Source organism: Bufo bufo, chromosome 6 (assembly GCF_905171765.1).
Source record: "Bufo bufo chromosome 6, aBufBuf1.1, whole genome shotgun sequence".
Lineage (NCBI taxonomy): Eukaryota > Metazoa > Chordata > Amphibia > Anura > Bufonidae > Bufo > Bufo bufo.
Window position 1 is genome coordinate 288168223 of NC_053394.1, and position 27876 is coordinate 288196098.

A 27876-nucleotide genomic window follows, 5' to 3' on the forward strand; every position below is an offset into this window, starting at 1 on the left:
CTGTTTATTGTGCAGTAGACAACGCGTTTCGGAGTTTATAACTCCTTTCTCAAGTCTTAGGGGCGTCGGCAGCAAGAGTGGCCAGAAGGCTGGGAGCCTCTTCTGGTGCGTGCTTGCTGTACAGGACGCCGCATCGATACACACGCACAACACCAAAAGGTGAGCACACTCCATTCATTTCTGTAAACCGTATCATCGATACCCACCACCCTATGAGCGCCTCTCCCCATTTTTTGTCTCTCGCCAAAAGCTATAGCCAAGGATATAAAGCCAGAACTAGGTTTTTGGGCCTTGGTGAAGAATTGCTATATTCCAGGATCAGACAGAAATAGAGTGCAAGCTCCTGTACTGCAAGTCCTGTGTTCAACACTCTGTAATCACCTTGCTAAATCTGTAATTGCCTGCATCAACCGTATTGCAAAATCGACTGTATGCCAAGGAACTGCGATTCCAATATTGTCTCTGCATGAAAACTACTAAAGTTGGAGTTCTGTTTTAATACCACGTGTTCCTCAATTTATTCCTGCTATCCGCAAACGGCGTGCCACAGTTTAATTGGCACTGGCGTCACGAACAATTATATACCATCACCTGCCCTTGCAGAGAGTCAGCCGTACCAGGTTAGTGTATATTGCACTACATCACCCAGAAACACCTATTACACACAACTTGAGTACGCTGCAGACACCCTTGTCTTGTACCACGTTGTAATTGAAATCCCACCGACATACCCCCATTCGCCCTAATTCTCGCCTTGGGACTGGAATAGAGAACCTTGACCCAGGATATAAAACGTTGTCCGAACCCCATAACATGAAGCGTGCACCACAAATACTGCCACTCCACACTGTCAAAGGCCTTGGCTGCATCTAGGGACAGGATCGCTCTATCCCCTATGTTATCAGACGGAATATGTAAACTTGCATATACTCTACGAATATTGATAGATGTGGACTATTGCAGCATAAAGCCCGTCTGATCCGGGTTGATAATAGATAATATCACTTTAGACAGTCGTGCAGCCAAGGCCTTTGCCAGGATCTTGACGTTAACAGAGAGCGGTGAAATTGGCCTATAGGAGTCCGGTGTACGGGGGTCTTTGCCCGGCTTGGGTAAGACTACAATTACCGCCTCTTGCATTGAAGCAGGTAAATACCCCACTTCTAGGGAATGGTTGAACACCTTCAAAAGCTCTGGAAGTAATACATCAGAACATTTTTTATAAAGTTCTGCCTGGAGACCATCCATTCCCGGTGCCTTATCATTAGCCATAAGCCGCACCGCCTCCTCTAGCTCTTCCAAATCTAACGGGGCATCCAAGAGAGCACTATTCTCCTGCGAAAGTTGCGGAAGGTCAGCCTCTCGCAGAAACTCCAGAATATCAGAATCAGAACATGTTATTTTAGAGGAGTATAAAGCTGCATAGAAGGAGCCCAGTATTCCCAAAATACTATTGCTGTCTTGCCTAAGTTGTCCATCCGGATCTACCAACCCAGTAATACAGGTTGCACCCTGCTGTGTTTTGGAGATCATAGAGAGCATATGGCCCACTTTCTCTCCCTCATCGAAGAACCTCTGCTTGTAGAACATACGCTTCCTCTCCGCTACCTGAAGAAGGTGACAACGTAATGTCTCCTGTGCACGCCTCAACCTATCGCTGTTCTGTTCATTAGGGACTTGAGTAAAGGCTAGCTCCGCAGTCTCCATATCTGTATGCATTTGAGCATCTAATACCCTAGAATTGGACTTAATCTTACTGATGGACTTAATTAACACTCCGCTCATATATGCTTTGGATGCCTCCCAAACTGAATGGATAGAAGCTGTACCTTCATTAATAGCAAAGTATTCTTTCATGGCAATTTTCACTTCCTCCATATTCTCCATGAGATGCAACCAAAAGGAATTGAGACGCCATAGTCGTGGCCCCCCCCCCCCCCGGACACGTCCAGATCCGCCCTCAGCGGAGAGTGGTCCGACAGTGTTCTGGTTAAATATTCAGAGCTGGTCACTAGAGGGTACATATGGGCAGTTGCTAACCCCATGTCAATTCTAGAGAGAGACATATATGTAGAAGAACAACAAGAATATTTCCTATCCCCTGGGTGCATTTCCCTCCATAAATCTATAAGACCCACTTCTCTCAGTAGTCTACCAAAAGGGGTTTCCTGTCCTGACGGCTCACTGGAAGCCACTCTGCATTTATCCAGTCCTTCGTTAATTACGTTATTAAAATCTCCAACTATTAACCCAGGAACACCAGGATATTCCGCCATAAACTCCAACACCGCACGAAGCGGCCCTGAGGCATATGGTGGAGGGATATATAGCATCACCAGCACTATATACGCATTCCGTTAATCTCACAGTATGCACATATAAACCTCCCCTCAACATCTACACATTCCCGTATAAATTCAAAGCGCAAATTCTTATTAACCAATATACTGACTCCGCTGGAATATGGGTTTTTGTAGGTTTAGTATCCTGATTCCTGAGAATAGGTCATCGATATATGTCGCTTGGACAACTCCAAAGAGACTTTTAAAATGTACTTGATCAGGCAATTTTTGGAGGATGCAATGCAGTGTACCCAATAAGAACAGTGCTGCAGGGGCTGCATAGTATTACACGGCCTAATTAGTTAGAAATTGGGCAGCATGGCAGCATAAAGGGGTTATGCCATATAGTACGTGATAACCTTTTTGTAACAAAGCTCGAACCAGCCCTGTGCTCACATAGCTTAAGAGATTTTCCCATTCATTGCTCCAATTGCTCTGCTATATTATCTTGCCTGGCAGCCCAGGGGTGTGTCCTTTCTGCTGCACGCCCTCCCTGTAACTGCCACAGCTTCTAACAGAAAATATGGCTGGTGGCAGTTGAAGATTTAAACTGAGCATGTTCGACCTGCTCAGTGAGATGGACAAAATATAAGGAAAAGAACAAACAGCAGGTGGCGCTATACAGATACATTTTATTGAATAACTCAGTGGCTATACAAAATTTTTAATTACATGTAAGTATTCATATCCTAGTGCTGAATTGAGAAATATAGAATATGTTACGTGACACAACACCTTTACCAGTATCACTGTTGCTTTGGGTCTTCGCCTTGAATCTGGTCATGGGTAACATTTTCGCAGAGTTTGTATCTTCTCCTTATAACCGAATCTTGTAATATGATTCTTTATGACTTTGGTTCTATTCCTTGCACTGCATACGGGTTTGTTGGAGCACATGTTGTTGTGTTTTGCCATCTTACTCTGCATATGGCATAGCCTGCTATGTGAGACTGCATATGGCCGTCATCCCTAACCAGCTGTAGGGGAACAGAGGAGAGCTGAAACATAGATATGGTGTGAAATCTACGCTCTTGTTAATTTTTATTTATTATAATATCATTAACGACATTGCCAGACAACACATAGACTTCAGGGAATGGGATCCTTCATCAATCATCCATACTGCCAGCCTGCATATGTCTGCTTCTGTTACAGTCCTGTCAACTGTCAGGAACCGAGCCTGCTTCCTGAACATTGTGTATTAGCCTCACGCTCCTATGCAAATGTAGACCTCTTCTATCAGGGATACATGAATCTGCTGTTGGATTGGCGCCCACCTGCTGACTAGCAGACAGTCCTCCATCCCCTGAACTGGAGTCGACAACGGCCAGGCTTTAATTTTGTATTGCACAGTGGAGAGCCACCAACATAGAGGCGGCAGGAGATGTAATCAATCATGCAAAATTAAAATTGCCTTCACTGGCATGGCAGAATATTACTGGGTACTGCGGGTGGAGAGATGGGAAAAAAAAACATAACAATACAAAAATGAAGACATAAAACATTGGGACATATTTATGAAAACTGTCTAAAAGACAAACTATCTTTGTTGCCCACAGCAACCAATCACAGCGCAGCTTTCATTTCTCAATAGCACTATAAGAAATAAAAGCTGCACTGTGATATAGGCAGATTCATGATAAATCTCCCCCAACTGGCTTTGTTGCCCATAGCAACCAATCACAGTGCATGTTTTATTTTTCAAGATCAGAATACAAAATGAATGCTGTGTTGTTATTGGTTGCTATGGACAACAAAGATAGTTTCTCTTTAAGGCAATTTCATAAATCACCACTATTGACTCTGGTGGAATCCTGATGCTCTGTTGCAAAGTAACACATGGCTGTCTCGGGGATGCAAAATTAAATCTTTTTATATAACTCACCATTTTATGGATCCATGTTATACAGGTACATAAGACACACCCGGACAGACACAAAACTATGTAGAATTAATAGCATGGCTTTGTTCACATAGTATTCAGGCATTAGGTTTCCCATGAGGACTGCAAGTCCCCATACTGGACTCAACAGTTGCATATGTCTGCCAGTTGTATAACAAAAGGTGTTGTTTCTTCCAAAACAACACTGCACCTTTCCATGGGTTGTGTGTTGTATTGCCACTCAGGCCCATTCACGTCAATAGAGCTACTCTGCCACCGATGTACGTGAGAGAAGTCTCTGATTAGTGTAAGTGGCAATCTCATTTATAAGCAATGGAAGATAGTGAACTCGCTATAATTATTCCCCTAGCAACATCAATTGCATGTAGAATTCTAGTGAAGAAGATTCAATGGATATGCCTTTAATTTATTAAATGTACCATAAGAAATGATGATAGAGGTCTAAGGAAAATCCTCCCTCCAGCTCTTACATGTCCGACAATCAGGAAAGGACTACAGGACACAGGATATGAGGTCACAGAGCAGGAATTACAGGATGAAAGACATAATGAAATACAACTATAGATAACTTACATAAATCAAATACAACAATGGCCATTAGATGACAGCAAATTACATTTATTAAGTGGTTAACTTATACCACAGAATACAATACTGAAGCCAGAAGCTAGTTGAAAGCCATAATTGGGGCAGCGCAGAGGCTGAGCTGCAATACCAGACACAAATCATGGATAGATGTGATGCAGTTTCTAGAAGAAAGCAGCCATAATTTTTCAAATTTTGCATAACCCCTTTAAACTTAAAGGGGTTTTCCAGGAGTATAAAACTGACCAATTTCTGATCGGAAGGGGACCAACACCTAGCACTAGTAAGCCTCCTCACAGCATACTAACAACTGATCAGTGGGGTGTTGGTGACCCATCCTGAACAGAGTTGAGCGGACACCTGGATGTTCGGGTTCGACGAGTTCGGTCGAACTTGAAAAAAAGTTCGGGTTCGGGACCCGAACTTGACCCGAACTTGACCCCGAACCCCATTGAAGTCAATGGGGACCCGAACTTTTGGGCACTAAAATGGCTCTAAAATAGTCCTGGAAAGGGCTAGAGGGCTGCAAAAGGCATCAAAATGTGCTTAAGAGCATGGCAACTGTGGATAGGGAAATGACATAAAATAACATAAAATACAGAAGAATTAAAAATAACAATCTGGATCTAGGAGTAGGAGGTTGAGGAGGCGGTGGATGAGGGGATGTGACGGTGTAGGTTGACGTGGCGGTGTAGGTGGTAGTGGCGGTGAAGGAGGAATAGGTAGCCAACACTGATTTGTGTTATTTTTTATTTTTAAATTGCAGGGGTTCATTCACGGCAGGGGTTCATTCACGGCAAAAGGGGGTTCATGTCACCCAGCAATAGAACAGAGGATTTAGAGAGATTTAGGCCCCTGTCACCCAGGCACAGCAGGGGTTCATTCACGGCAAAAGGGGGTTCATGTCACCCAGCAATAGAACAGAGGATTTTGAGAGATTTAGGCCCATGTCACCCAGGCACAGCAGGGGTTCATTCACTGAAAAAGTGAATTCATGTCACCCAGCAATAGAACAGAGGATATTGAGAGATTTAGGCCCCTGTCAGCAATGTAGAGCAGGGGTTCATTCACGGCAAAAGGGGGTTCATGTCACCCAGCAATAGAACAGAGGATTTTGAGAGATTTAGGTCCCTGTCAGCAATGCAGAGCAGGGGTTCATTCACGGCAAAGGGGGTTCATGTCACCCAGCAATAGAACAGAGGATTTTGAGAGATTTAGGCCCCTGTCACCCAGGCACAGCAGGGGTTCATTCACGGCAAAAGGGGGTTCATGTCACCCAGCAATAGAACAGAGGATTTTGAGAGATTTAGGCCCATGTCACCCAGGCACAGCAGGGGTTCATTCACGGCAAAAGTGGGTTCATGTCACCCAGCAATAGAACAGAGGGTTTTGAGAGATTCAGGCCCATGTCACCCAGGCACAGCAGGGGTTCATTCACGGCAAAAGTGGGTTCATGTCACCCAGCAATAGAACAGAGGGTTTTGAGAGATTTAGGCCCCTGTCACCCAGGCACAGTAAAATGCAACCCGACAATTGAAAATAAGAATTTTTTCAATTTAGGGCACTAAAATTGGCACTTTTTTGCATTAAAATGGCTCTAAAATAGTCCTTGAAAAGGCTAGAGGGATGTAAAAGGCAGTAAAATGTGCTTAAGAGCATGGCAACTGTTCTGCAAACAAATGTGGATAGGGAAATAACTTAAAATAAAATAACTAAAAATTGCTAATTATTAACCTGCAACTCAGAGAAGGAGGTGGATATGGAGTCGGAGGTTGAGGAGGCGGTGAATGTGGTGTTGTAGGTGAAGGCAGCAATGGAGGAGGAGGAGGAGGCAGCCAACAATGTTTTATTTTTATTTTTTATTGGGGTAGGTAGCCCCCAAAATATTGGGACAAATAAAAAAAAAGAAAACAAAGAATCATTGCACTTGACTTGAGTACAAGAATGTATGTTTGATGGTGGTATAAATGTCTATTCTGCACAAGGTACAGACAAGTCTTGTGGGATCCAAGCCTGGTTCATTTTAATGAATGTGAGCTTGTCCACGTTGGCTGTGGACAGGTGGCTGCGTCTGTCTGTAATGACGCCTCCTGCCGTGCTAAATACACGTTCAGAGAGTACACTTGCTGCAGGGCAGGCCAGCACCTCCAAGGCATACAGTGCAAGCTCTGGCCATGTGGACAATTTGGAGACTCAGAAGTTGAATGGGGCAGAACCATCAGTCAGTACGTGTAGGCGTGTGCACAGGTACTGTTCCACCATGTTGTTCAAATGCTGCCTCCTGCTAATGCAATGAGCAGGACCGTGGTACGGTTAGGCAGACGCCAACATATGCAGTGGGTCCGGATATGGGTATAATAGTCTACGGTTTTTTTGTTCGTGACGCCAATTGCAGCGTGCGCAGGGTACAGTCTCAGGGCCCTTTAAGATGTTGCAGCTCACGTACCAGGTGAGGAATGCCAGAGTGGGGTAATGTCTCAGTGTGGTAGTAGGTATAGTGTCAACGGTGTCTCCTACCTGGGTACGGCTGGACTCCTGGATCCTGGCTCACTTGCAATAAAATGTTGCTAGTAGGAGTAATTGAGGGTTTTAGCAGCAGTAAATGAGTTTCAGACTTGTAATATAATTCAACTTGTCTTTACTGGAGGCAGCATTAATCCATCTGAGATACAGCACAGTCTTTGGTCCCAGCAGGTATTGGCAATGTATGGCAGGGGTCAATATCTCTTCTGCTCCTATCATGTGCCTGGAGAATATGGCAGGAATCTGTCTTCTGCTCTGTCTATCTTCTGCTGTGGATGGGACGGACTAGCTGAGGAGGAATTTGGCTTCTCCTGGTCTCTGAATAGTTACTCACAGTTGGTTCACAGGGAATGGCTCTTCCTGGAGATCTGGAGGTGCTGCTTGCTTGTCACCAGTTGAGGCTGAAGGGCTCAGACTGGTGATGAAGATCTTTGGTCTCAGTCGAGACTCGATCCTGGGTTGGGATCCCTAGAACTGGGAGCTCCTACCAGCACAGCCTTCCCCTAGCCGGGGTGGCTGGCACACTCTAAACTGAACTTCCTTCCTTCCCCATGAGGCAGGATGTGGGAACATTTCACACCTACTCAAAGAGGGTGGGGAGCTAAACTGGAATGTACTATTCCTGTCTAGATATACTAAACTGAACTAAGGTCCTGCTAAACATTGTTGCCACCTGCTGGTGTACATGGAAATTACAGCAAATACATTTAACAGGCTTAGAAAATGCACATTTGTGAGAATGTGATGGTAAATTACACAGAATTATGCAGATACACTTAACAGGATGTAGCGGGGAGAAAGAGTTTAGTAACATAACTCTGGGATGTTACACTAACACGCTCCATATCAGCAGTTGGGGCCGGTTGTTGCTACGAGGTAACAAAGCTTTTCCACATGTCGGCCATGCTAACCCTGCCTTCTGAGGTGCTGGCGCTGACACAGCTGCGTTGGCGACCTCTTCCTCCTCCCCTGCCTTCGCCTTGTGTTTCCCCTTGTCCCCCGGCGTCAGTCGGGAATGCTCTCAGGAGCGCGTCTACCAGCGTGCGCCTGTAGTCGCGTATCTTCCGATCACGCTCCAGTGAGGGAATTAAGGACGGCACATTGTCTTTGTAAAGGGGATCCAGCAGGGTGGCCACCCAGTAGTCAGCACACGTTAAAATGTGGGCAACTCTGCAGTCGTTACGCAGGCACTGCAGCATGTAGTCGCTCATGTGTGCCAAGCTGCCCAGAGGTAAGGACAAGCAGTCCTCTGTGGGAGGCGTATCGTCTACGTCCTCCGTATCCCCCCAGCCATGCACCAGTGATGGGCCTGAGCTGCGTTGGATGCCACCCCGCTGTGAACATGCTTCATCCCCATCCTCCTCCTCATCCTCCTCCTCCTCGTCCTCCAGTAGTGGGCCCTGGCTGGCCAAATTTGTACCTGGCCTCTGCTGTTGTAAAAACCTCCCTCTGAGCAACTTCTAAAAGACTGGCCTGAAAGTGTTGACCCCTCTTCCTCCTCCTCCTCCTCGATCTGGGCAACATCCTCTTCCATCATCGCCCTAAGTGTTTTCTCAAGGAGACATAGAAGTGGTTTGTAAAGCTGATAATGGCGTTCTCGCCACTGGCCATGTTGGTGGAGTACTCGAAAGAGCGCAACAGGGCACACAGGTCTTGCATGGAGGCCCAGTCATTGGTGGTGAAGTGGTGCTGTTCCGCAGTGCGACTCACCCGTGCGTGCTGCAGCTGAAACTCCACTATGACCTGCTGCTGCTCGCACAGTCTCTCCAACATGTGCAAGGTGGAGTTCCACCTAGTGGGCACGTTGCATATGAGGCGGTGAGCGGGAAGGCCGAAGTTACGCTGTAGAGCAGACAGCCGAGCGGCGGTAGGATGAGAACGCCGGAAGCGCCCACATACGGCCCGCACTTTATGCAGCAGCTCAGACATGTCGGGGTAGTTGTGAATAAATTTCTGCACCACTAAATTCAGCACATGCGCCAGGCAAGGGATGTGCGTCAAACCGGCTAGTTCCAGAGCTGCAACGAGATTTCGCCCATTATCACACACCACCAGGCCGGGCTTGAGGCTCACTGGCAGCAACCACTCGTCGGTCTGTTGTTCTAGACCCCGCCACAACTCCTGCGCGGTGTGGGGTCTGTCCCCCAAACACATTAGTTTCAGAACGGCCTGCTGACGTTTAACCCTGGCTGTGCTGAAGTTGGTGGTGAAGGTCTGTCGCTGACCAGATGAGGAGGTGGTAGGAGGAGGAAGCCGAGTAGGAAGAGGAGGATACAGGAGGCAAAGAATGATGCCCTGCGATCCTTGGTGGCGGAAGGACGTGCGCCAAACAGCTCTCTGCCTGGGGCCCAGCCACCACTACATTTACCCAGTGTGCAGCCAGGGAGATATAGCATCCCTGGCATGCTTACTGGTCCACGTATCTGTGGTTAGGCGGACCTTGCCACAGATGGCGTTGCGCAGTGCACACTTTATTTTTATCCGATACTTGGTTGTGCAGGGAGGGCACGGCTCTCCTGGAGAAGTAGTGGCGGCTGGGAACGACGTACTGTGGGACAGCAAGCGACATGAGCTGTTTGAAGCTGTCCGTCTCCACCAGCCTGAATGACAGCATTTCAAAGGCCAGCAGTTTAGAAATGCTGGCATTCAGGGCCAGAAATCGAGGGTGGCTAGGTGGGAATTTACGCTTTCTCTCAAAGGTTTGTGAGATGGAGAGCTGAACGCTTCAGTGTGACATGGTGGAGATGCTTGGTGACAGAGGTGGTGGTGTTGGTGGCACATCCTCTGTTTGCTGGGCGGCAGGTGCCAACGTTCCTCCAGAGGCGGAGGAAGAGGCCGAGGCAGCAGCAGAAGAGGGAGCAGGAGGGGCCTGAGCCTTTTCTTGGTTTTGAAGGTGCTTACTCCACTGCAGTCCGTGTCTCGCATGTAGATGCCTGGTCATGCAGGTTGTGCTAAGGTTCAGAACGTTAATGCCTCGCTTCAGGCTCTGATGGCACAGCGTGCAAACCACTCGGGTCTTGTCGTCCGCACATTGTGTGAAGAAGTGCCATGCCAGGGAACTCCTTGAAGCTGCCTTTGGTGTGCTCGGTCCCTGGTGACTGTGGCCAGTAGCAGGCAAACTGTTTTGGTGACGGCTGCTCTGCTTTTGCACCCTGCTCCCGCTTTTGCTACGCTGTTGGCTCGGTCTCACCACTGCCTCTTCCTCCGAACTCTGAAAGTCAGTGGCACGACCTTCATTCCATGTGGTTTCTAGGACCTCATTGTCCCCTGCATCGTCTTCCACCCAGTCTTCCACCCTGACCTCCTTTTCGGTCTGCACACTACAGAAAGACGCAGCAGTTGGCACCTGTGTTTCGTCATCATCAGAGACGTGCTGAGGTGGTATTCCCATGTCCTCATCAGGAAACATAAGTGGTTGTGCGTCAGTGCATTCTATGTCTTCCACCCCTGGGGAAGGGCTAGGTGGATGCCCTTGGGAAACCCTGCCAGCAGAGTCTTCAAACAGCATAAAAGACTGCTGCATGACTTGAGGCTCAGACAGGTTCCCCGATATGCACGGGGGTGATGTGACAGACTGATGGGCATGGGTTTCAGGCGCCACCTGTGCGCTTTCTGCAGAAGACTGGGTGGGAGATAATGTGAACGTGCTGGATCCACTGTCGGCCACCCAATTGACTAGCGCCTGTACTTGCTCAGGCCTTACCATCCTTAGAACGGCATTCGGCCCGACAAAATATCGCTCTAGATTCTGCCGGCTACTGGAACCTGAGGTAGTAGGTTCAGTAGGACGTGTAGCTGTGGCAGAACGGCCACGTCCTCTCCCTGCACCAGAGGCTCCACCAACACCACCACCACGACCATGACCGCGTCCCTTATTAGATGTTTGCCTCATAGTTAGCGTTTACAAAGCAAAGTAAAAAGTGGTTAAGTCTGTTAAAAATAATTAACCGCCAATAAAAACCCTGATGTAGCGTATTGCACTAAAAAAAAAATTTTTAAACTCTATATAACAGCGGTATTTGTGGCCTAAATGTGACACTCACTTATGCATGTCTTATCCCAGATGTGCAGTATATCAGAGGGATTTTTCACCCCAGTAACCAAAAAGCCGTATTTCTGGCCTAAATGTGACAGTCACTTATGCACAACTAATCCCAGATGTGCAGTATATTAGAGGTTTTTTTCACCCCAGTAAGCAAAAAGATGTATTTCTGGCCTAAATATGACAGTCACTTATGCTTGTCTAATCCCAGATGTGCAATATATTAGAGGGTTTTTTCACCACAGTATGCCAAAGCCGTATTTCTGGCCTAAATGTGACAGTCACTTATGCACGTCTAATCCCAGATGTGCAGTATATCAGAGGCTTTTTTCACCCCAGTATGCCAAAGCCGTATTTCTGGCCTAAATGTGACAGTCACTTATGCTTGTCTAATCCTAGATGTGCAGTATATTAGAGGGTTTTTTCACCCCAGTAACCAAAAAGCCGTATTTCTGGCCTAAATGTAACACTTACTTATGCACGTCTTATCCCAGATGTGTAGTATATTAGAGGGTTTTTTCACCCCAGTAAGCAAAAAGATGTATTTCTGGCCTAAATGTGACAGTCACTTATGCACGTCTTATCCCAGATGTGCAGTATATTAGAGGGTTTTTTCACCCCAGTAACCAAAAAGCCGTATTTCTGGCCTAAATGTAACACTCACTTATGCACGTCTTATCCCAGATGTGCAGTATATTATAGGGTTTTTTCACCCCAGTAAGCAAAAAGATGTATTTCTGGCCTAAATGTGACAGTCACTTATGGCGTTACGGGAAAATGTGCGGGTGCGTTACGGGAACACCCGCGATTTTTCCGTGTGAGTGCAAAACATTGTAATGCGTTTTGCACTCGCGTGAGAAAAATCGCGCATGTTTGGTACCCAAACCCGAACTTCTTCACAGAAGTTCGGGCTTGGGATCGGTGTTCTGTAGTTAGTATTATTTTCCCTTATAACATGGTTATAAGGGAAAATAATAGCATTCTGAATACAGAATGCATAGTAAAATAGCGCTGGAGGGGTTAAAAAAACAACAACATTTTTTTAACTCACCTTAGTCCACTTGATCTCGCAGCCCGGCATCTCCTTCTGTCTCCTTTGCTGAACAGGACCTGTGGTGAGCATTCATTACAGGAACAGGACCTGTGATGACGTCACTCCGGTCATCACATGATCCATCACCATGGTAAAAGATCATGTGATGACCGGAGTGACGTCACCACAGGTCCTGTTCAGCAACGGAGACAGAAGGAGATGCCGGGCTGCGCGAGCAAGTGGACTAAGGTGAGTTAAATTATTATTATTATTTTTTTAACCCCTCCAGCGCTATTGTACTAATCATTCTGTATTCAGAATGCTATTATTTTCCCTTATAACCATGTTATAAGGGAAAATAATAATGATCGGGTCTCCACCCCGATCGTTTCCTAGCAACCGTGCGTGAAAATCGCACCGCATCCGCACTTGCTTGCAGATGCTTGCGATTTTCACGCAACCCCATTCACTTCTATGGGGCCTGAGTTGCTTGAAAAACGCAGAATATAGAGCATGCTGTGATTTTCACACAACGCACAAGTGATGCGTGAAAATCACCGCTCATGTAAACAGCCCCATAGAAGTGAATGGGTCGGTATTCAGTGCGGGTGCAATGCGTTCAACTCATGCATCGCATCCGCGCGGAATACTCGCCCGTGTGAAAGGGGCCTTGCTCTTATTACAGAGCCTGATAGGGTGGTGGATAATTAAAGGATTTAAAGAACCTCAAAGAAACAATCCCTGTGTCATGCTCCGCCCCCTCAGGCCCTGTACTATGCATAACTTAATGTATCAGCATTCCTTTAAGCATCAGTAGTGATTTATATGAATAATATTCTGAGTAGGATCAGAAATAAATTATCCATACAGGCTCTAGGTTTCAATCAGATCTAATAGAACGGAGAGGGATTTGTTACAGGGAGGAGAGAAATTTCGAATAAGGAGGCAGATGACAGAGCAATCTTTATGGCTCAATTTAATAGTTGAATGTGAATTAGCAGATGTAAATTAAATAGCTGTTTTCACCACATTCGCCTATTTATTAAAGCAGGAATCTCTAATAAGTCACAGAAACTATCAATTTCAATGTCAGAAAATAGGTTAAAGGCGCAACTAAAATGTCTTATTATTATTAAGCCGTTCTTCCTGGGATTGTTCAATCAGGGGAAGGCTATAAATTGTTAACAAGTAAGATTTATTTTCATCGGGGTATTTCATGAATATTTGGAGCCCCATGTGGATATTAATTCTTCCTCCTCGCTGTACATGTAAATAGGACTGTGGTGAATTAATTGAAGAAAACAACAAGACATTGACACCTGGTGGTCAAATGTTCATGAAAAATAGAACAAAATTACCTGTGCTGAAATACTGGAAGTTTTTAAAGGTGCTGTAAGACATTACAAAAAACAGCTGCTTTCTTTCCTAAGCAGCGCCACACCTGACCATGAGCTAAATGTGGTATTGCAGCTCATGTTTATTCATTTATATGGCTCTGAGCTGCAATATCAAACACGGCCTATGGACAAGTGTGCTGTTTCGGTTAAATGAAGATTTATTGTTCTCAAAGGATGAATACAATTTCATCCAAGTATTGAACACAGAAACCATGATAACCTTATAGGCACAAACAAAAGATCGAGTCAAGAGACCTAGCTTTACAAAAGAAAATACAAAAACATAAAATGAACAGGATGAAACAAACAAACAAGATGAAAGACATCAACATACAAGAAAAGGAGAAAGTCAGGAAGAGGACAAATCATGGATGGAGAAAAACAACATATGAAAAATTTCTTTCAAGGGGTTGACCCATCTCAGACTTTAATAGTATATTACCCCACCACTACATCACCATTCATGAGAATAGGGTTCTTGTGCACCAATATGAATGAAGAGGCAGGTCAAGCATGCAAGCTGCCACTCCATTCAATCTCTATTGGACCGCTGGATCTGGTCTATTCATTCTCTACTGAAGTGCGGGAATGCCCAATACAATTGCAAGTACATAGTAACCCCCTTCAGGTGCCACATTGACTACTTATCGCTGCATACGTGAGTGGGGGCACTACAGGGGGCATTTTAAATACTGAGAGGCACTACAAGACACAGTATAACTATCCGGCAAACCTATTCCTGTGATGTTAGGTGTCTGGATAGGTTAAAGGCAGGGCGTGTAGAGTGCAATGGCCAGCATTTGATGTAAGAGTCAGAAAAATAGGCCAGCGATAAAAAAATAAAAATCTCTCTTTACTGTACAGAAAAATGGGAATTGTAGTACATCTAATTATAGCAAAACACAGTTCCAATTGTACACAGTGCAATTCTTTCCCAGATAGCAGTGTGTGCATTTAGGCAATGATAAGAGATATGGCCCTCTTTGTACACTTTCTTGCTAAAGTTTCTCTCAGTGGAATCTATGGCTGGCAAAAGAACGTAGGCAGTAAGGGCTGTAACGTCCATTGTAGGAAACAGGGGTTTGATGGCACGTCTGGCCAGGGTGTGTCCAGGTGTCTTAACAGTGTTCCTCACTGCAGCAAAGTCTGAATGGCTATAGTCACAGATTGCCTTGCTGACTCCTGTGCTTGGCCATGCAGATTCTAAGTTCTTCTTTTCTCTCCTTCTCTCTCTGTCTTTCTCTCCTTCTCTCTCTGAATTTCTCTCTTTCCGTGGATCTTGCAGAGATCTGTTATTCTCAGTAGGTTTCTTGGGCCTGAGAGGAGGGAGCATGAGGCACAAATTTATTCCTCTCTCAACTCTCACTAATCACCCTCTAAATTGTGCTGGGGGCAGATCCTAGTTACCCACCCAACCTCCTACAAAGGACTGAGCCAGGATTATTAACCCTTGGATGTGCTGTCCATACAAGGCTATGCTGGGTCCAATACATAGCAAAACAATACTTACTATAACATTAAATAACATTAGATTAAAGAACAAACCATTTGCAGATACCACCTGCTCTGGGGTACTGCAAGGACAAAGTACTAACCTATCTGTAGTCTGTACCTCATTATTAGAGATGGGACGGGGGATTAGTCGAATCCACAAATCCCTCGACTCTTGCTGGATTCGTGGGATTCGTGGACTCGAATCCCGACGTAATTTACCGGATACGAATCCGACGAATCCCGGTGGCGGCGGCAGGGCACTCTAGAAGATGAGCGCTTCGCTGCTGCGACAGGGGAGGGAGAGGCGTTTCCTTTTCCTGTACCTCTGATAGGCTGCCGGCACAAGGCCCGCAGCCTATCAGAGGCCGGTGCAGGCGGCGCGCCGCCTGAGCCGTACAGCGCGGGACACAGGCCTGCATTGCAGCGGAGGTAAGTAAAAGTGTTTTTTTTTTTTATCTGTTACTGGCACATTGGCGAGGGGGAGAGGTGAGAGGCACTATGATACTACTGGCACATTGGGGGGGGAGGCACTATGATACTGGCACATTATGGGGGGAGATGGCACTATGATACTACTGGCACATTGGGGGGAGGCACTATGACACTGGCACATTATGGGGGGAGATGGCACTGATACTACTGGCACATTGGGGGGGAGGCACTATGATACTGGCACATTATGAGGGGAGATGGCACTATGATACTGGCACATTATGGGGGAGATGGCACTATGATACTGGCACATTATGGGGGGAGGTGGCACTATAATACTGGCACATTATGGGGGGAGATGGCACTATGATACTGGCACATTATGGGGGGAGGTGGCACTATAATACTGGCACATTATGGGGAGATGGAACTATGATACTGGCACATTGGGGGGAGATGGCACTCTGATACTGGCACATTATGGGGGGATATGGCACTATGATACTGGCACATTATGGGGGGAGGTGGCACTATAATACTGGCACATTATGGGGGAAATGGCACTATGATACTGGCACATTGGGGGAGATGGCACTATGATACTGGCACATTATGGGGGGAGATGGCACTATGATACTGGCACATTATGGGGGGAGATGGCACTATAATACTGGCACATTGGTGGGGAGATGGCACTATGATACTGGCACATTGGGGGGGAGATGGCACTATGATACTGGCACATTATGGGGGGAGATGGCACTATAATACTGGCACATTGGGGGGGAGATGGCACTATGATACTGGCACATTATGGGGGGAGATGGCACTTTAATACTGGCACATTGGGGGGGGGTGGCACTATGATACTGGCACATTGGGGGGGGAGATGGCACTATGATACTGGCACATTGGGGGGAAGATGGCACTATGATACCGGCACATGGGGGGAGGAGAGAGGCACTCCGCACTTGATACTGGCACATGGGGGGAGGAGAGAGGCATTTGATACTGGCACATGATTAGGGGGGCATCTATGGGGATACTTACTGGCACATTATTGGGTGGCACTGTGGGGCCACTTCTTATTGGCACATTATTGGGGGGCACTATGGGGGCATCTACTGAGGCCACAAAGAAGGGGTATTTTATATGGGGGGCTCTGTGTGGTACTAGTATTATCAGGGGTATTATCTGTTTCTGCAGTATAGTATTGGGGAGCACAGCAGAACAGTGTTGGGGGTGTTAGGATGATTTGTCCACATGGGAGGATGATGGAAAAGTAGTAAACTAAGATTTTTTTTGTCAAACTGCAGAGACGAAAAATGGCTGAAAAATGGTGGTCTGGTCTGAAGGTCTGAAAGGAGAAGATGAGGAAAGAGAACATCTACATCAAAGGAGACGTCACTGGATGTAAGAGGTATGTGGCGCTATATTACCCTGTATGTTCTGTAGTGATAGAAGCAGGGGCGTAACGATCGGGGTCATATAGGGTGCGACCGTGACTGGGAGGTGGAGGTGGAGGTTCAGACAAACTGACGCGGTCTGACTTTGTTTCTTACACCGTTCACACAATTATGTACAGGATTCGTAGGATTCGAGATTCGAAAGATTCAATATATTCGAGAACCTTTTCGGATTCGGATTTGAAAAAAATTGGATTCGTCCCACCTCTACTCATTATATTCAAAATGGACGCTATCATGTTGAGACCCTGCTTGTGATGTCATCATTATAATCCTGGTAGATGACTCACTTACTTGTGGCATCATAATGGGAGCCATGGCTCATTTACATATGATGTCATAATCGGAGGTGGGTATAAATGGAGGAGACGCATTGATCCCTGCCTTAGTCTCCAGGGCTGGCTCTCACCATTAGGGGCCTCTGATGAGCAGTATAGGATCAGATTGGGTAATTTGGCCGTTTTTCTCTCATGTTTTGGAATTGTTTTGCTGATCTTTATTTTCTTTCTTTACTATACAATGTGAGAGCTGTGTGTGACCCTCTGCAGCCCCCGAAAGTCTACCCCAGGTGCGACACTCAACCTCCTCCAATGGAAGAATCCCAGGAGAAAGTTAAGAAGGAGCCGCCATCTCCCTTAAAGGGCCAAAGCCACAGAAATCCAAGACCACTTTATAATAAAAAATTTGTGTGTGTTTCTTTAAAAAAAAAAAAATAAAGATTGTTGTGTTTTTTTTTTCTTAAATATTAAATTGTACCATTTCTCTTGCACCACTGTTTTCTATAGGTATCCTAGGGGTGTACTGAACGGGCACAGGGCTAAACCCTTAAACCCTTAAGGACTCAGCCCTATTTCACCTTAAGGACATTTTTTGCAAATCTGACCAGTGTCACTTTAAGTGCTGATAACTTTAAAACGCTTTGACTTACCCAGGCCGTTCTGAGATTGTTTTTTCGTCACATATTGTACTTCATGACACTGCTAAAATTGGGTCAAAAAAGTTAATTTTTTTGCATTAAAAAATCGTTAATTTCTAACAATAATTTGTTTTCCCTTAGTCCTAACAGCAACACAGATGGGGTTAACTGCCAACTAGCAAACCCGTGGAATAGTAGGACCGGCGGAATTTTTAATGAGCCCAAAGAATAACCAATGAAAGAACTCCAGCTCCCTTAAAGGGAGGGGTTCGCCCCCCAGCCCACCGTGTCTATAGCAAGAAAGTACTTAGGGCGGGAAAATTTGTGTGCTGCTGTTAGGACTAAGGGAAAACAAATTATCGTTAGAAATTAACGATTCCCTTACGTCCTACCAGCAGCACAGATGGGGAGATAGCAAGAAGAATCCCCTAGGGAGGGTCCTCATGCCTGGCAGAAGTAAGAACTGTCTGCCCAAAGGCCGAAAACTTAGCATCTATTCTATAATGAGAGATGAAGGTTGATTCAGAGCTCCAGGAAGCCACCTTACAGATCAACTCTAGGGGGAGAAGACTTCTCTCCGCGACAGAGGTAGCTACGGCCCTAGTAGAATGGGCCCTCACAAACTCAGGAGGATCTAAGGATTGGGAGGTGAAAGCTTACCTAATGGCTTCCTTGACCCAGCGACTAATAGTAGTTTTAGACGCCTTACGGCCTTTAGACTTACCGGCAAACAGGATGAAGAGGTTCTCATCTATCCTGAACTCTCTGGATCTATCCACATAGATCTGGAGGCATCTCCATATGTCCAGTGGATGTCTAACTGGAACATCTGAGGAGGAGGCGGAGAATAATACAGGTAGATAAATTACCTGATCAATATTTTGAAAAGTTGGAACCTTAGGTCTAAAATAAGGTAGAAATTTTAGAAGGACTCTGTCCTGTAAAAAGATGATGTATGGGTGTAAAGCGGAGAAAGCTTGCAGCTCAGAAATTCTTTTGGCTGAGGTTATAGCCAGAAGAAAAACCACCTTAAGAGTTAGAAACTTAAAGCTTGTCTCCTCCAAAGGTTCAAAGGGGGGAGATGCTAACACCTTGAGAACTACTGAAAAGTCCCATTGGGAACGGGTTTCAGTATTGTAGGCTTCAATCTTTCTGCTCCCTTAAGGAAGCGTTTGATGAGCGGGTCCCGAGAATATGGCCTGTTGAGACAGGCCGAGATGGCAAAAAACTTGAACCTTCAGGGTAGATGGGGAGAGACCTCTGTCTAACCCATCCTGGAGGAATTGTAAGATCGCAGAGAGGGGCGGATCTGCAGACGCCACCTGGTTGGAACTACAGCTTGATGTGAAGATCCTAGTGATCCGGGAGTAGGCCTTCTTGGTAGACTCTGCTCTGGAATGCGACAGGGATCTCAGGACCGACTCAGAGAGCCCATCCACTCTGGGAAGGGACTGATCAACCTCCAGGCTGTCAGGTTGAATCTGTGCAGATCTGGGCAGAGGTGAGTGTCCCACGACACCAGGGTCTGCTCTAGAGGGAGTCTCCAATATTGTCCCCGACTCATCTGAATGAGCTGGGTAAACCAGGATCTCCTGGGCCAAAATGGTATGATGGCTATTACCGAGGCCCGATCCTGACGAATTTTCAATACCCTCGGAATCATGGAAAAGGGAGGGAAGATGTAAGCCAGCCTGAACCTCCACGGTATCGTCAGGGCGTCTATCGCCAGGGGGTTGTCCTCCCTGTATAGGGAACAGAACCTCTGCACCTTAGGGTTGAACCTGGTTGCCATGAGATCCACCTCTGGCATACCCCATCTGAGGACTAGCTGCCTGAAGATCTCCGGATGCAGTGACCACTTCATGGTCGGTAAGCCGTTACTTAGGCGATCCGCAATGATGTTGAGGGAGCCTCGGATGTGAGTGGCAGATAGATGGGATAGGTTCAGCTCTGCCCACCGCAGAATTACCCCAATCTCTAAAAGAAGGGGTAAGGATCTTGTGCCTCCCTGCTTGTTTATGTAAAGCACGGCAGTCATGTTGTCTGACTGGACTTTCACTGCTTTGCCCCAAATCTGAGGGGCGAAGTGAAGGAGGGCTAGCCGGATAGCACGCATCTCACGGAGATTTGAAGAAAGATGCCGCTCCTGAGGAGACCAAGATCCCCGAACTGGGGATCCGTCTAAATGGGCGCCCCAGCCTACAAGGGAGGCGTCTGTTGTCAATATGAGACAAACTGGTTGGGTCATAGACTTCCCTGCTGGTAGATGGAACCACCATCTGAGGGAATTCCGGGTTTGGTTGGACAGGGAGCACAGGGAATCTAGCCCCGTAGGGCTGCCATTCCATTTGTCTAAGACCTCCGATTGAAGAGGCCGGAGGTGCCATAAAGCCCAAGGGACTGAATCCGCAGCCGCTGACATGAGCCCCAACATCTTCATGAGAGTCCGGGTGGAGACTCGTCGTGGGACGGAAAGGAACCTTGCCAGGTCCTGAATCCGCGCTCCTCTTTCTGGCGTCAACTGGAGGGACATCTCCAGAGAGTCGACTATGAATCCTAAATAATGGATATAAGTTGAAGGGCTCACGTTCGACTTCTGCCAGTTGATGATCCAGCCTAGGCGGAGCAGAAAGGAAATTGCGACATGAAGATGATGAGTAAGTAATGGGTCCGAAGAGGCTAGAAGAAGCCAATCGTCCAGGTAAGGAACAATGGTCAGTCCCTGGAGTCTCAGAGCTGCCACCACCGATACTACCACTTTGGTGAAGATACGAGGGGCAGATGAGATTCCGAAGGGGAGGGCGCCAAATTGAAAATGCCTGCGCACTCCTGAAATCTGGACCGCGATCCTGAGAAATTTCCGAGAGGAGGGGTGGATCGGAATGTGGAGGTAAGAGTCTTTGAGGTCCAGAGTGGCCATTACGTCCCCAGGGCCGAGGAGGTGGCTGACTGACCTTATGGTTTCCATCCGTAACCTGGTTCTCCTTACGAATCGATTGAGGAATCTCAAATCTATGATCATCCGGAGATATCCTGTCTTCTTGGGTACCAGGAATACTGGAGAATAAATCCCTAGACCCCTCTCCCCTGCCGGTACCTCCTCTAGGGCTCCCTTGGAAATGTAGTCCTGAATATAGGACTCTAGGATCTTTTGTCTGGCCGGCAAAAAGCTTCGAGTGGCGACAAATCTTTTTTGGGGGAGAGAAACGAGGTCTATTAGATAGCCAGTAGCTACTATGCTTTGGACCCAGGGATCTGAGATTTCCTGGGCCCATACGTGCTTGAAAAAGGAAAGACGACCCCCTACAGGGAGCTGAGGGAGGGGTACGGGAAAATCCAGAGGCATAACGACAGGGGTAGCAGGGATTAACCAAGAGCCTCTGAGAGTCTCACTCATAGTCAGGAGGGTTTTGCCTCCTTGGTAGGTTTACGGGAGCGTCTCGAAAATCTTCTAGACTGCCCCCCAATCTCTACGTCTGGCCTGCTGTCCGGATCTGCCTACGCGATCTTGTCTGCCCCGGGCCCGAAAGGGCTGTTGGGGAGACTCTTTCCCTTTTTATCAGAGAGTCCCTCCATGATGGTGTCCAGTTCCGAACCGAATAAGCGGTCCGGTTCGAAGGGGAGCCCACAGAGATTATATTTGGATGCGTTATCAGCATTCCAGGGCTTTAGCCATAGAGGTCTCCTAGCAGCTGACACCAGAGCCATTGTCTTGGCTGCCAACTTCAGTTGTAGCTGGGACGTGTCACATAGGAAATCCATGGCCAGATTGACGGAATTAAATGCGGCCAGGATGTCGTCCCGGGAGACACTCTGGTCGACATCAGTTTGTATCTGGTTCAGCCTAGAACGTAGGAAGGAAGAGACCTCGGTGGCTGCAATAGAAGTTGAGGCCGAGGCTGCGGCCGCCGAGTAGCCCCTTCTCAGGGTGCACTCTGCCCTCCTATCTAGAGGGCCCTGCAGGCTAGACCCATCGTCTGCAGGAACCAGAGTGCGCCTGGACAATTTGGCTATAGCCATGTCCACCTTAGGAATGGAACCCCATGATTCCACTAAGGGTTTAGCCATCGGAAACATCAGTTTAAACCTTCGGGTGAGGACTGGACCTTTTTCCGTTTTTTTCCATTCTGTGCGCATCACAGAAAGAAGGGTCTCATCCGCCTTAAAGACCCGCTGAGTCCGGCAGGCGGGATCGGAAGACTCCCCTATGTCAACATCATGGTCCCCCGACCTGATGGACTTCAATAACTTCTGTGTTTTTTCGGGTGGAAAAAAACACGAAGTTGATTCCTCATCATCAGAGGAAGATGACCCCACAGAGAGGGGCATGGGTCTGTCAGTAGGGGCGGCAACCTCCATCGGAGTCTGAGAGGGACCTGGTAACCTCTCATTCAGTAGCCGTACGACACCCGTGATGGAGCCGTCCACATACGTCTTCGCCCACTGGTACATGTCTTGCATCGTAGGTTCTGTAGCGGTGCCAGAACGGCAACTGTCGCACCTGGAATAGGGGCAACTATCGTCTAGAGGCGTGTTGCAGTAATAACAGGCCAGGTGTTTCCTCTTGGCCGCAGACTTCCGCTGCTGGTCTGACTCTCTAGGAGAAGCCATAGCTGAAATGAAAGAAAAGATTAAAACATCCCTAAAAAACTAAGGGAGTGTAACACATTAGTTAGCGGCACGAACCAGAGGAGAAAAGTCAAGCACTTGAAATATTAGAAGCTGAAGGAATTTCAGAAGATAGCAGAAAACTCTCAACTGAACACAAGAGACTCTGGAGTTAGCTTGTTAAAGCAGCGCAACCAGAGACAGACTGAAGCTATCAGTGAGCTTAAGAAGGGAAAAGCTCCACCCAGGGGAGGGGACCCTGTAACAGGCCCTCCCCCAGAAAGTCACTGCCACAGATATCTTGTTTTAAAACCTTACTGTGGTAAAAAGGAATACCCTTTTCCTTTCTCTTGACCCCCCCCCCCCCCCCCTTGTGGGAACAAAACCACGGCCAGCATAACCTAGTTTGCTTTAATAACAGAAAACGCTGTCAGACCGAAAGACCGGAAGTGACGCCGCAGCCGGCTGCGCGTCACTTCCGGTCATGGCGGCGCCCATGCCACGCCGGAATCGGAGCACAGCCGACACATCCAGGAGGGGAGAGCAACTCAGTGAGGCAAAGCATTACCCCCAGGTATCGCTTACCCAAGCCAGCTAAATGGGGGGAATATAATAATAATAAAAATAAAGCGCATTCAATGAGCGCCTGCAATGCCAATCCTAAAAAAGGAGACAAGGATGAACTCATAGAGTAAAACAGTCTCCAATTCCCAGAGAGGGAGAGAAAACTAGCCAGTACACCTGTCCAAAGGACAGAAAAAAACACAGTGGGCTGGGGGGCGAACCCCTCCCTTTAAGGGAGCTGGAGTTCTTTCATTGATTATTCTTTGGGCTCATTAAAAATTCCGCCGGTCCTACCAGTCCACGGGGGGCAGTTAACCCCATCTGTACTGCTGGTAGGACGTAAGGGAATACCTACCAAATGTACCCAAAATTTGGAAAAATTAGCAAATTCCAAAGTTTCAGTTTCTCTACTTCTGTAATACATAGTAATACCCCCAAAAATTGTGATGACTTTACATTCCCCATATGTCTACTTCATGTTTGTAGCATTTTGGGAATGATATTTTATTTTTTGGGGATGTTACATAGCTTTGAAGTTTAGAAGCAAATTGTGAAATTTTTCAGAAATTTTCCAAATCCCACTTTTTATGGACCAGTTCAGGTTTGAAGTCACTTTGTGAGGCTTACATAATAGAAACCATCCAAAAAACTACACCCCTCAAGGTATTCAAAACTGTTTTTACAAACTTTGTTAACCCTTTAGGTCTTCCACAAGACTTCATGGCAAATGGACATAAAATGTAAGAATTTAGATTTTTTTGAAAATTTGCCAATATAATCAATTTTCTCCTTGAAAAAAACAAGGGTTAACTGCCAAACAAAACTCAAAATGGGTTGCCCTGATTCTGTAGTTTGCAGAAACACCCCATATGTGGTCGTAAACTACTGTTTGGCCAAACGGGAGGACATAGAAGGAGGGGAACGCCATATGGGTTTTGGAAGGCAGATTTTGCAGGACTGTTTTTGTTTATACCATGTCCCATTTGAAGCCCCCTGTTGCACCCCAAGAATAGAAATTCCAAAAAAGTTACTCCATCTAAGAAAGTAAACCCCTCAAGGTATTCAAAACTGGGTTTACAAACTTTGTTAACCCTTTAGGTGTTCCACAAGAGTTAATGGCAGATGGAGAAACAATTTTGAAATTTCTATTTTTTGGAATATTTTCCATTTTAACCCATTTTTTCCAGTAATAAAGTAAGGGTTAACTGCCAAACAAAACTCAATATGGGTTGCCCTGATTCTGTAGTTTGCAAAAACACCCCATATGTGGTTGTAAACTACTGTTTGGCCAAATGGGAGGACATAGAAGGAGGGGAACGCCATATGGGTTTTGGAAGGCAGATTTTGCAGGACTGGTTTTGTTTATACCATGTCCCATTTGAAGCCCCCCGTTGAACCCCTGGAATAGAAATTCTGAAAAAAGGGGCTCCTTCTAAGAAAGTACACCCCTCAAGGTATTCAAAACTGGGTTTACAAACTTTGTTAACCCTTTAGGTGTTCCACAAAAGTTAATGGCAGATGGAGAACAATTTAGAAATTTCAATTTTTTGGAAAATTTTCCATTTTAACCCTTACTTTATTACTGTAAAAAATGAGTTAACAGCCGAACAAAACTCAATATGGGTTGCCCTGATTCTGTGGTTTGCAGAAACACCCCATATGTGGTCGTGAACTACTATTTTGCTAAACGGCAGGACATAGAAGAAGGGGAATGCCATATGGTTTTTGGAAGGCAGATTTTGCAGGACTGGTTTATTTACACCATGTACCATTTCAAGCCCCCTGATGCACCCCTAGAGTAGAAACTCCATAAAAGTGACCCTATCTAGGAAAACTACGGGATAAGGTGGTTGTTGTTTTGGGACTATTTAGGGGTAAATATGATTTTTGGTTGCTCTATATTACACTTTTTTGAGGCAAGGTAACAAAAAATTTAAATTCTAAAATTGTTTCTACATTCGCTATTTAGTTTTGTGGAACACCTAAAGGGTTAACAAAGTTTGTAAAGTAACTTTTGAATACCTTGAGGGGTGTAGTTTCTTAGATGTGGTCACTTTTTTGGAGTTTCTAGTCTAGGCTACATCAGGGGGGGCTTCTAATGGGACATGGTGTCAAAAAAAACAGTCCATCAAAATCTGCCTTCCAGAAACCATATGGAGTTCACTTCGTTCTATAACCTGCCGTGTGGCTATATAGCCATTTACGACCACATATGGGGTGTTTCTGCAAACTACAGAATCAGGGCCATAAATATTTAGTTTTGTTTGGCTGTTAACCCTTGCTTTATTACCGGAAAAAAATGATTCAAATGGAGATTTTGCCAAAAAATGGGTGTTTTGGCACCGTTTTTTATTTTATATTTTTAACGCTGTTCATCCGAAGGGTTTGGTCAAATGTTATTTTTATAGGGCAGATTCTTACGGACGTGGCAATACCTAATATGTCTACATTTTAAAATTTATTTAGATTTTACACTATATTATCATTTTAGGAACCAAAAAATATATTTTAGTATCTCCATAGCCTGGGAGCTACAGTTTTTTTTTTTTGTTGGGCGACTATCTAATGTAAAGGCTCATTTTTTGAGATGGCTATTTTATTGGCACTAATTGGGGGTGCGTATGACACTTTGATCGCTCGCTATTACACTTTTTGTGATGTTAGGTGACAAAAAATTGCTTTTTTTACACTTTTTTTTTTTTTTTAACGCTGTTCATCCGGGGGGTTGGGTTACATGTTACTTTTATAGAGAAGATTTTTATGTACGCGGCGATGCCCAATATGTATGGCTCTGAGACTTTGGAGACACTAAGCAGGCATCCTAAAACTGCGGCCCTCCAGATGTTGTAAAACTACAATTCCCACCATGCCCTGCTGATGGCTGTAGGTTGTCTGGGCATGCTGGGAGTTATAGTTTTACAACATCTGGAGGGCCGCAGTTTGAGGATGCCTGCACTAAAACAAATATTTGTGAAAAAAAATTTTTTTTCCCGTGTCTTCAAAGTCTGAGAGCCATAGTTTTTTATGTTCTCTAGGGGACTGTTGGGGATTATAAAAATTTAGTACTCCATGGAAGTGTGATACTCCCTGAAGCATTCGGTAATGCAGAAGCTCGGATGATCGGGGCATGTGTCGCACTGAGTGGTGGTGTCCTTCTGTATCCCCCTCCTGCGACACACTCTGCACTTTTTTTTGGGTTCGTCCCTTCTTTCCAGTATGGGGGACCACACCTGGAAAATGTTGGCCAGGGACGATCCGGGCGCCTCCAATTCCCGAGGTAATCCGGCCTGCTCTTTCCCGGTCCGAAAAGATCAGGTCTTTGAGGACTGCCTCATAGAATTGGAGGAATGTCCCTGTGCTGCCAGCGCTTCGGGATAGTACAAAAGAGTTGTACATGGCAACCTGCACCAAGTAGACCGCAACTTTTTTGTACCATGCCCGGGTTTTGCGCATGGCATTATATGGCTTGAGGACTTGATCAGAGAGATCAACTCCTCCCATATACCGATTGTAGTCGACGATACAATCGGGCTTGAGGACCGTTGCCACGGTACCTCGCACAGAGACGGGGTGGTGCTGTTACCGTGGATTGTGGACACTATAAGGACATCCCTCTTGTCCTTATACCTGACCAGCAACAGGTTTCCACTGGTAAGGGAACGGGTCTCCTGGGGATAGGTACCTGGAGGGGGTAGGCAGGGAGGCCGCGTTGATTTTTCTGCACGGTCCCACAAGCGAACGTGGATCTGGCGGCAAGGGACCTGAACAAGGGAATGCTAGTATAAAAGTTATCCATGTAAAGGTGGTAACCCTTATTTAGCAGTGGGTACATAAGGTCCCACACGAGTTTCCCGCTAACACCCAGAGTGGGGGGACATTCTGGGGGTTAAATACGGGAATCTCGCCCCTCGTACACACAAAATTTGTAAGTGTACCCTGAGGTACTCTTACAAATTTTGTTTAGCTTCACGCCATACCTCGCCCGCTTAGTGGGAATGTATTGGCGGAAACTGAGTCTCCCCTTGAACGCAACAAGAGACTCATCAACCGCGACCTCCCTTCCAGGTACGTAGGCCTGCTCAAATTTGGCCCCGAAGTGATCGATGACCGGCCGTATCTTATACAGACGGTCATGGGCAGGATCACCTCGGGTGGGACATGCTGCATTATCGGAATAATGCAGACATTTCCGGATGGCCTCAAACCGGGGACGTGTCATGGCCATACTGTAGAGTGGGGTCTGGTAGAGGACGTCCCCACTCCAGTATTGCCTGACACTGGGTTTTTGCACTAGACCCATATGCAGCACGAGGCCCCAAAATGCCCTCTTCTCGGCTGCACTGACCGGCGTCCAGCCACCGGGTCTAGCCAAAAATGAGCCTGGGTGCTGAGCAACGAACTGTTGGGTGTACAGGTTTGTCTGCTCCACCATCAGATTCACAAATGGGCTACTGAACAAAAAAACTAAAAAAGTCAATTTCAGTAAACCCCACTGTGGGAATCTGGATTCCTGGATTGCCAACAAAATCCGGAATCTCGGGCTGAAAATCCACTGGGGGACACCAGCTAAG